At 41.0% G+C, this 9,133-nt stretch overlaps 1 pseudogene; it reads left to right on the top strand.

Moving 5' to 3' along the window:
• The first annotated feature begins 7,627 nt into the window (after positions 1 to 7,627).
• Positions 7,628 to 8,915, top strand: LOC129085969 (endoribonuclease LACTB2-like; annotated as a pseudogene).
• Positions 8,916 to 9,133: the final 218 nt, after the last annotated feature.

Here is a 9,133-nt window from a genome sequence, read left to right on the forward strand (position 1 = left end):
AGCATAGGAAATGGAGGAGCCAAAGAACTTATATGTATGACCCACGGACATGAACTAAGGGAGATGCTGAATGCTGGTGGGAGCAGGGGCACAAATAGAAAAAGTGGGACAATTATAATAGCATAATCAATAAAATATACTTTTTAAAATTTAAAAATAAAAGGAAAAAGTCAGGCATTCTGGAAGCCACAAAACTTAAGGTAAATGATGGGCATTCTTTGCAGCAGCTTTTGCCCCAATTATACAAGAATTAATAGGAAGAAATCCATGTAGGAGCAAACATGGTTATGGGTAACAGAATTCCTTTAGAAAGGGACAAAGAGCCTCCCTTCCTCCTTGTACCATCTGGACTACCAGCAGTGGGAAGGGAAGTACCAGTTATATGTATCTCCTTCCCATTTTCGTACTACATCCATAACAGTAACTCAGAATGCTTAACTGAAGGTAAGATCATTTTACATTTGAGATTATAAAGTTACTTAAGACGTGGACAGAGAAAGAAGATGGTGGAGGAGAAGAAAAACTAGAGTTCTAAGGCAGTGCTTCTCAAATTTTAAAGTGCATGTGAATCACATGGAGATTTATTAAAATGCAGATTGTAGTTCAGTAAGTCTTAGGTGGGACTGGATATAGTGTATTCCTAACCAGCTCCCAGTATGGGGCTGCCCTGATGGTCTGACCATGCTTTGACTAACCAAGTTTAAAGAAATAATTTAAAAAGCAAGAGGGGATGAAAGAGGCCAAAACTCCTCTAATATGACAAAAATGGTAGGGGAAGAGGCTATTAAGTAAACACCCAAACACCACCTTGCCTCAGAAAAAATGTTCTCCCCAGAGGTGCTTAAAACTGGTCAAGCGCAGCCCTGAATTCTTTCTTTCCTATTCCCAACCGCAGTCCTACTCCTTTCCCCTGCTTGCCTAGGTCTGTGTGGTGTCTCAGCTACCCAAACATGGAGACAGAAAACTTACATTTGTTCCTGATTCCTCCTCCTCTCTCAACCCCCACACTAAGCTCTAAATCCTGCCAATCAGCTTTTCCAATCTCTCCTTCCATTTCCTGCTGTGTTCTCACTTCTCCAGCTGAGGTTCAACAATTGTGATTCTTAGGCCACAGTAGAACCCTCTGAATGTTTTCCATCATTCGACTTTCTTTCTCTTTCAAGTATCTCCCCATCCCTCCATGTTACTACCAGCATTATAATTCAAAATCTCAGTGTGATTTCTATCATTTCCCTGTTAGAATTCCTGCCACCAGATACAGCTTCCCATTTCCTAAAAGGTAAAGAACAAAGCCCTCAACAGAGCGTCCAAGACCTTTCACAGTCAATCATAGCATTTCCTCTGGCCCTCAATATGCACATTCAATTCAGGGATCTGCTCTCACATGGACTCAGGAATTTACCCAGGCTCTTCCATTGGTGAACAACCTTATCCCAATAAACAATCTCCCATAGTTCTTGTCCTAGAAACACCTTATTCCACAAAGTTCAGCTCAAATAATTGCTTTCTTTTCCATGGAGTTTCCCAGGTGTGCTAATTCCAGGCATATAGTAGGTAAACAAGAAATATTGCTAAATCAATGAACAATGCCAAAGAGTTGTCATCTGATTGGAATGGCATTCCTTAAGTTGCTCAAGACACATGGCCAGGACACTAGCTCAAGTTTAGAGACAGGGAAGAAAAAAATTGCATGGAAATATGTTTTATCAGCTCCTATTCTAGCCATCACAATAGAAAATATATATATAATTTTGAAGTCATATAAATCCAGGAACAGAAAACTTTTTTCTTGACCATCAAGGACAAGAGATTATTAGACATAGGGGATCCAAGATGGTAGGAAGTGGGAGAGTACCTTTTGCATCTTCTCAACATCAAAGTTGTTATTCTTTTATGGACTGCTTTACTCCTATGAGGATCTCAGACCAATTTAGAAGCCTGAATAAGATTTCTAAAACCTAGCTTATGTCACCCCAGCAAAGTAGGACATTAGTGTGAGATGAACAAGAAATAAGAGGCACCAATGATGTTGAACTATCACACTTGCTTTTTAAGATTCCAACAAGGGTTCATTAAAGTTGGTGCAATTAAGGTGTTTCTGGGGTAATCCCAGAAGTAAATTAATACCTAAAGAAATGAAGTCCACACGATATTAATTCAAATCCATTAACATAACATAATATGGTCTTATGAGGACAAAAGAATTGTACACTTTCTTATGAATTGTAAACATGTTAAAAATAAATACCCTTATTATGTCATCAACATAAGAAAATTTCAATTTGATACTATATTGCCTTTTTCTCAAATTGTAAACATTAAAAATGTCCATTTATTTACTTATTTATTTAATCAATCAACAATTCCTTCCTGAGTACTGTGGTGGTGTTAAAACATGTCCTTGAATTCTTTGACACCTCCCACATCAAGAGGATAATACCACTCTTCACTATGGACATGTATATGATGTGGGATAACCCCTCCCCTTGACTGTGGACTGTATGTGATATGGTTCCAAGAGGATGCTAGGAAGTGATGTTGCTTGTGTCCCAGAACATGGTAGCAAAGGGCATACAGTTCTGCAGGGATCTGTTAAGACACATGTTTTGAAGTTTGAGTCATTAGAAAAAAAGGTCCAGCTATGCTGAAACCGATGTTTTAGACCATGTGGAGAAGCTACATAGAGATAGAAACATTCTTAAGGGGCCTTTAAGGTAAGTCTATCCCAGTCACCATCTAACTCTAATCACATGAGATACCCCAAGCAAGAATCACGTAGTTGAGCTGAGCCAACCCAAGGATCAAGAGAGAGAAAAATAAAACTGATATTATATAACACCACTAAGTTTGGGTGACCTCTTACTTAGCAAGAGATAACTGGGACGAGCACCTAACAATGTATGTCAGGCATGGTATTTAAGTATTAGAGATGCTTCTCCCCTCACGGTGTTTAAAACTTCCTGATCCAATACTCTATGTAAATGTACAAAACAATCCCTAGTCTCCTTGATTTTGCAATCCAAACAGCAATAAAGGAAATATTTATATAAAGAGACGTGCCAAAATCAATATATATAAGTGCTAAATAAATAAACAGCAAATAAAATTGACTAAAAGGAGGTAATACTTGGGAGATTTGCAGGCAGAGAAAGAGTCAGCAAGGAAGTAGGAACTGGGCTAAATGCCTGGAATTCAGTGAGTAAAGCACTGGGGCAGGGATGCATTTAAGCCTGCATGTGGGAGAAGGGTCATGAGCTAGTTTGAGAGAATTCCCACACAGAGAAATATGTGAAGGAAGAGAATAGAAAAATCAACAGGAGGCAGAATGATAGAGGGCCTTGAAGGTCATAACAAGGGTTTAAAAGCCCTGGGCTTCATTTTCCTTTTATTGTTTGTTTGTTTGTTTGTTTGTGCTTTGCTTTATTGTGCTTTGCAGGTATCATTTTTTTTTCTTTTTTTAAATTAATTAATTTATTTTTTAAAATACATTTGTCTCTGCTTACCCCCCACCACTTTCCCTTGCCCCCTCCCTCCCTCCCTCCCTCAGCTCTTCCCCTTTGGTTTTGTCCATGAGTCCTTGCTATATGTTCCTTGACTTTCCCCTTCCCTTCCTTTTCCCTGCCCCCCCTCCTTCCTTCCCTCTTGTCTCTGTTGGTTTCTTTTCCTTTCAGTGTTGCTGGTCTTATTTTCCTTGCATCTTTGTATTGTTGGTAGGCAGGCAGCTGGTACTGAAGGCTTAGAAGACACAGACATGCCATCGTGAAAAGTACAATCATCCTGACAGTGAAAATAACATGGATTTATGTAATGAAATTCTCACAAAGGCAAGGTAGGCCAATCAGGAGGCTCTAGAAATAATTTTCAAATATGGTAAGCAATGTCTCTCCCTCTCTGCCACCCTTCTCCCATGACATGCTCTCTGCAAATGACATTTCTTGCCTCTCCTATCTGTTCCAGCACTTTCTGGCTCATGGAGCAATGGCATTCTTACTGACCCATGTCCTTTCTGCTGGAATCCAGTTGTGGGAGCTGGCAGCTGAATGGTTGGGCTTCCCAGTCACCAAGCCCTTGACAGCGGTTCCCAGGTAACCCAAGTAGTTCTTAGTGTCTGTCCTTTTTTTTTTTTTGACTATTTGATCTACACAATGTCATTAGTTCACTGGTGCCTGACAAGTTTAATGTTAAACTGAGTGACACATGTGAAGACATGTCCAAGTATTCCCTAAAGTAGAAGTATCCCTGGTTTCTCGAAGAGATTATCTGTAATAACAATTATATGGCACTTCCATCTTCAAAACTCCATGCAAACATTATCTAATTAACCCTCATATACAAATATTGTCCAGAAAAAGTCAAGCCACTATTAATATAACAAGAACAGTTTGTGTGACATCATTATATCCTGGAAGACAAGGAGAATAGACTGGAAAGCTCATGTGTGAGCAATGACTATATCACTATACTAGTCAGTAGGGTTGGTAGAGGCCCTTGAATGAGCATGTGTACTGTGTGGCCATCACATTCAAAATGATTGAGCAAGTAGAGCAACAAATCTGCACCAAATTTTGCATTAAGCTTGAACATTCCTCCACAGAAACTATTTGGATGATTCACAAGTCCACATCTATGGGTAACTGGTGATTGGTAGCTTCATCACACCTGCTCATGCATTATATCTTGTGCAGAATTTTTTGGCAAAACATCAAAACAGGCAGGTGACTCAGCCACCCTACAGCCCAGATTTGGCACTCTGTGACTTCTGTCTTTTCCCAAAAACTAAAATCACTTTTGAAAGGGAAGATATTTCAGACCATTGATGAGATTCAAGAAAACATGATGGGGTAGTTGATGGAAACTGGGAAAACTGAGTGAGGTCCCAAGGTGCGTACTTTGAAGGGGACTGAGGTGTCATTGTCCTGTGTACAATATTTATTGTATCTTGTATCTTCTTCAATAAATGTCTTTAATTTTTAAATTACATGGCTGGATACCTTCTGGACAGACTTCTTATACCTGGAATGCAGGAAGCATGACTGGTTTTCAGAAGAGGAGTTCGGAAATTATAATTTAAATGGCAAGCTTTCCACCAAAGAGGCTCAGTTTTGGTACCAAAACTAGCAAGGAAGAGCCCCTGACCCTCGTTCCCATGCTGAAGCCAAGTAGGAAACTCAACACTTAAGTGTTTAATTATTGCCAGGGTCATATGCAATATCTTCTTGTCAAGTTTTTCAAACCATAGGGAAATGGATTTTCATTCAGGGAAGCAGGATTCTGAGGTGCTAGGGTTGGATTTTTACTGTCTAGTTATAGGACTTTCCCATGTTTTGAGTTCCTCCTTTGTCAGAGAAGTCCTGTCAGTCTCTAATGCCAAACACATAATAGCACTGGGACAACTCATGAGAAGAGTGCTCAGAAAATGAACTCTAATTAGGTTCTATAATACGGATTACTTTAGCAGCTGGGAAAAATTGTAAGACAGATAAGTCCTCAGCCTCCTTTTCACAAAGTTTCTACCTCATTCTGCCATATCCCTACCAGTACCAACATTCCTCATTACCTTGCTGAGCATGACTTCAGAATCTCTCTCCCTCTCTTCCACCCAATCTGCCCCACATTCTCTGAACTCACTGAGGTAAGTTTTAACATAACTTTACCTCATAAACTGCCCCAGGGATAAGCTGCCCCAGGCATAAGCTTCCCCAGGGAACTTTACATTTTAAAAGGAGATAGAAGTCCTATTTAGCAAAACTGAAGTCCTGATTGAGGTATTTCGGACACAGAAACTAATTAGGAAAGGATGTACCTGGGGTGGCTAGACCTTTATAGAATACCACCACACACCTGTAACAACAGAAGCCAACATGTTTTGAGTGCCTACCAAGAGCTCAGGTCTGCTTTAAAAAAAATGCCTGGTGTTGTGGTTAAGAACATGGTCCCTAGTCTTTCTCCCACTAAGGAATTGTTTTGTCTCTTGGTGCCTTAGTTCCTTCACCTTTAAAATGGGATTTATAAGTGTACCTATCCCCTGGGGTTGTTATGATGGGATGAATTAAATCACATAATGTACACAGCACATAAGCACAAAAACATAGCATCTATTATTGTAGGCACCTTTCCTGTACAAATTAGTTTGTGTTAATACAATCTTATAAGTGGATACTATCTCTAGTCCCATTTTGTAGATAATGAGGCTAAAGCACAGAAATAAGTGCACTTAGTCACATAGCCAGTCATTAGTGGTGTCTTGACTGTCACTGGGGCAGCCTGAACACAGAACCAACACCTGGCCGACCTGTTACACTACCTGGTCTCAGCAGCATACCAGGCTGTATGCAGCAGCCTCTAAAAGAGAGGAACCAAGGCAGCAACAATGTGCTAGCAGTTGCACAAGCCTTGGTTCAAGCTGTGACTTGACCACATCAAACACACCAAGGGAGCTCTCTCTTCTCCCTATCTTGGTAGAGGAATCTATCTTGGTAGATTCCTCTTTAAAAAATACATAATATCTACCACACAAGGTAGTCACAAAGATTCAAATAACTGTGCAAGAGGATTTTGAAAATTTTTAAAAATGTAAGAAATTATTATCTACTGCAGGACAAGCTAAAGTGAGGCAACTGTAAGCAAGGTGCTACATGGAGCCAGGCCCCTGAAAGCCTTGAAAGCTTACTTCTACTGCAGTGATCAGCTCCTGGAGGTGACCAGTAGAGAAACCTGGTCTGAGCTGGGTTGCGGGTCCAGGATTCCAGGCACTGAGCCAAGTGGGGACTAAAAGGAAATACTCCTCACTACAAACCCTACTGCAAGTCCCATTACACAGTCCACCCAACTACTCCATGAACAAGGAAGCTTGTCATATTTCAGTTGCTCTTTGATGCTACCCTTCACACCTTCTGAAAGGTAAGGCACTCACAGGAAAAAGCCCTCAGTACTACGGAACCAGGAAATTTCTGAGGAAGGTGGGATAAAAGGGCAGCTAGTCTGTGTAGGCTCTGTAGGGCTCCAGTGTCCTTGACCCCACACAGGGGCTTGCTAAGCTCTCCTATGCTTTTTTTTTTTTCTTTAAGATTGTACTTATTTATTTTTAGATTGGGAAAGAGAGGGAGAGAAACATCAATGTGTGGTTGCATTTTGCATGCCCCCTGCCAGGAACCTGGCCTGTAACCCAGGCATGTGCCCTACACTGGGACTTGAACAAGTGACCCTTTGGTTTGCAGGCTGGTGCTCAGTCCACTTAGCCACAGCAGCTAAGGCTGCCTTTTGTTTAATAACAGAGCTATGCTTTGTTATTGCTTTGTCCATTTTGGATCAGTAACCTACTGAGGGGTCTGGAAAGAACAAGCTGGTGCTGACCAGGTCTTTGGAGAAATTCACCCCAACCCTTGAGGCCCTGCTGCTCTCAGTGTGTGTGGTCTTGTAAATTCCCAAAGGCAAATGACCCAAATTGCTATGCTGTGGATGTTAAAGAATGTGTATGTGTATTTTCAAATTACTGGCTTTGTCCTAATGGCAGAAAATTTGCTTTCACAGCCAATTGAAATGATCTCTTTTTAAAATCATTATTCCAGCCAGGTTCCATGCTATGGTCACATCATAAGCTACATGCCCACAGGAGGCTTAGGCAGAGATGGGTGCTATTCTGCAGTACATTCAGTGGCTGTCTGGTCAGGTGGTGCATGTCCTTGGATGTAACCCAGATCCCATGACCCTGCAGGGTACCTGGTAAGGACCCGACCCAGAAGAATGCTCATTGACATTGGAGAACCAGCAATTCCAGAATATATCAGCTGTTTAAAACAGACTGAACAAATGTAACACAGAAATGCAGGAAATCATAATGACTCATTGGCATTGTTAGTACATTGAAGGCATATGAGATATTTGTAAAATCATTAATAATGACACTAGACGTTGCATTAAAAAAATTCTCACTAATCTTCAGAGAGAAAAAAATAATAGATAAAGAGTGTGGAACCTGAGAAAGAAGATACCTACTAAGAACAGCTTCTGGTGGCTAACTGGGCTCCAATTAAAAAAAAAAAAGTTTAGCAGCCATTTCTACACAAGGGCTTCTCATATAAACTGCATTTCAGGGAGAAGCCTGCACTAAACTACTTACCTACCTACGTAGCTGCACTGAGCTGCATGCTTACAGTGTATTTCTGCTATCTGAGCCAGACATTATAAAGGAGCTCCTGGAATCCTCTTTAACCAATGGGACTGAGGCTTTCCCAATCCAATTGAAACTGTGAAGCTATATCCCCATCAAGATCTTTACCAACCAATCAGAGCAGTTCCATTCTGACCAATCAGGAAAGTACCTTTGGACCAATTAAACTTCAAGGATTTGTAGTTCTCATCTGTGTGAAGATGGACCAGTCAGGGGTCAGGGGTAGAGACCTCTGTCTATGTAAGCCAGCTCCTCTGTGACTCTTGGTGTGCACTTTCCCTATGTGCTGAAGACTGTGTTACTCTGGTTGAGCTGAAACACTGAAGGATACCCAGAGCAGAGCAGGCCAGAGCAGAATGGATGAGACCAGCAAGGAGCAAAGTAGAGCACAGCTGTCTAGCCATAGAGGAGCCCAGCCTCAGGGCTATTCCACAGCCATGCTGTTTTCCCATTCATGCTGTATCATAATTGAGCTGTTTTGCACTGAATTTAGTTTCCTTTTTCACTACACACCAAATTGGGGATTCTCACTGCTGTTAAATTGGCACCAATGATAATTGATTGACAAGAGCAACTATATGTTTAATTGAAAGATGGAGGTGTGATTAAGATTGAGAGTGCCACTCTAAGAATAATATACAAACCTGGCCATACTAATGACTACATGGCTCTACTTTTAGAAGAAGAGAATGCTCTCTTTTCTGGAGACTGTATGCTAGGGGCAGGAACTGTGTTAGAAGTATGATTATATGACTCCCTAAAAGAATTTGTCAAACAATGACATCAATTCAAGGAATCCCAATTTGGTGTGTGGTAAAGAGGAAACTTTCAGTACAAAGAGCTCAATGATGATATAGCAGAGCTGGATCTCGGTGCTGACTTTTCCTCCATAGGGCAACAGCCATCTTCCTCAGGCACACCACTCACCTGATCTACAGCAGTGTGAAAGGACATGATAGCCCT

The sequence above is a fragment of the Pteronotus mesoamericanus genome, unplaced genomic scaffold (assembly GCF_021234165.1).
Source record: "Pteronotus mesoamericanus isolate MK-2021 breed Mesoamerican mustached bat unplaced genomic scaffold, CSHL_Meso_final scaffold_36, whole genome shotgun sequence".
Lineage (NCBI taxonomy): Eukaryota > Metazoa > Chordata > Mammalia > Chiroptera > Mormoopidae > Pteronotus > Pteronotus mesoamericanus.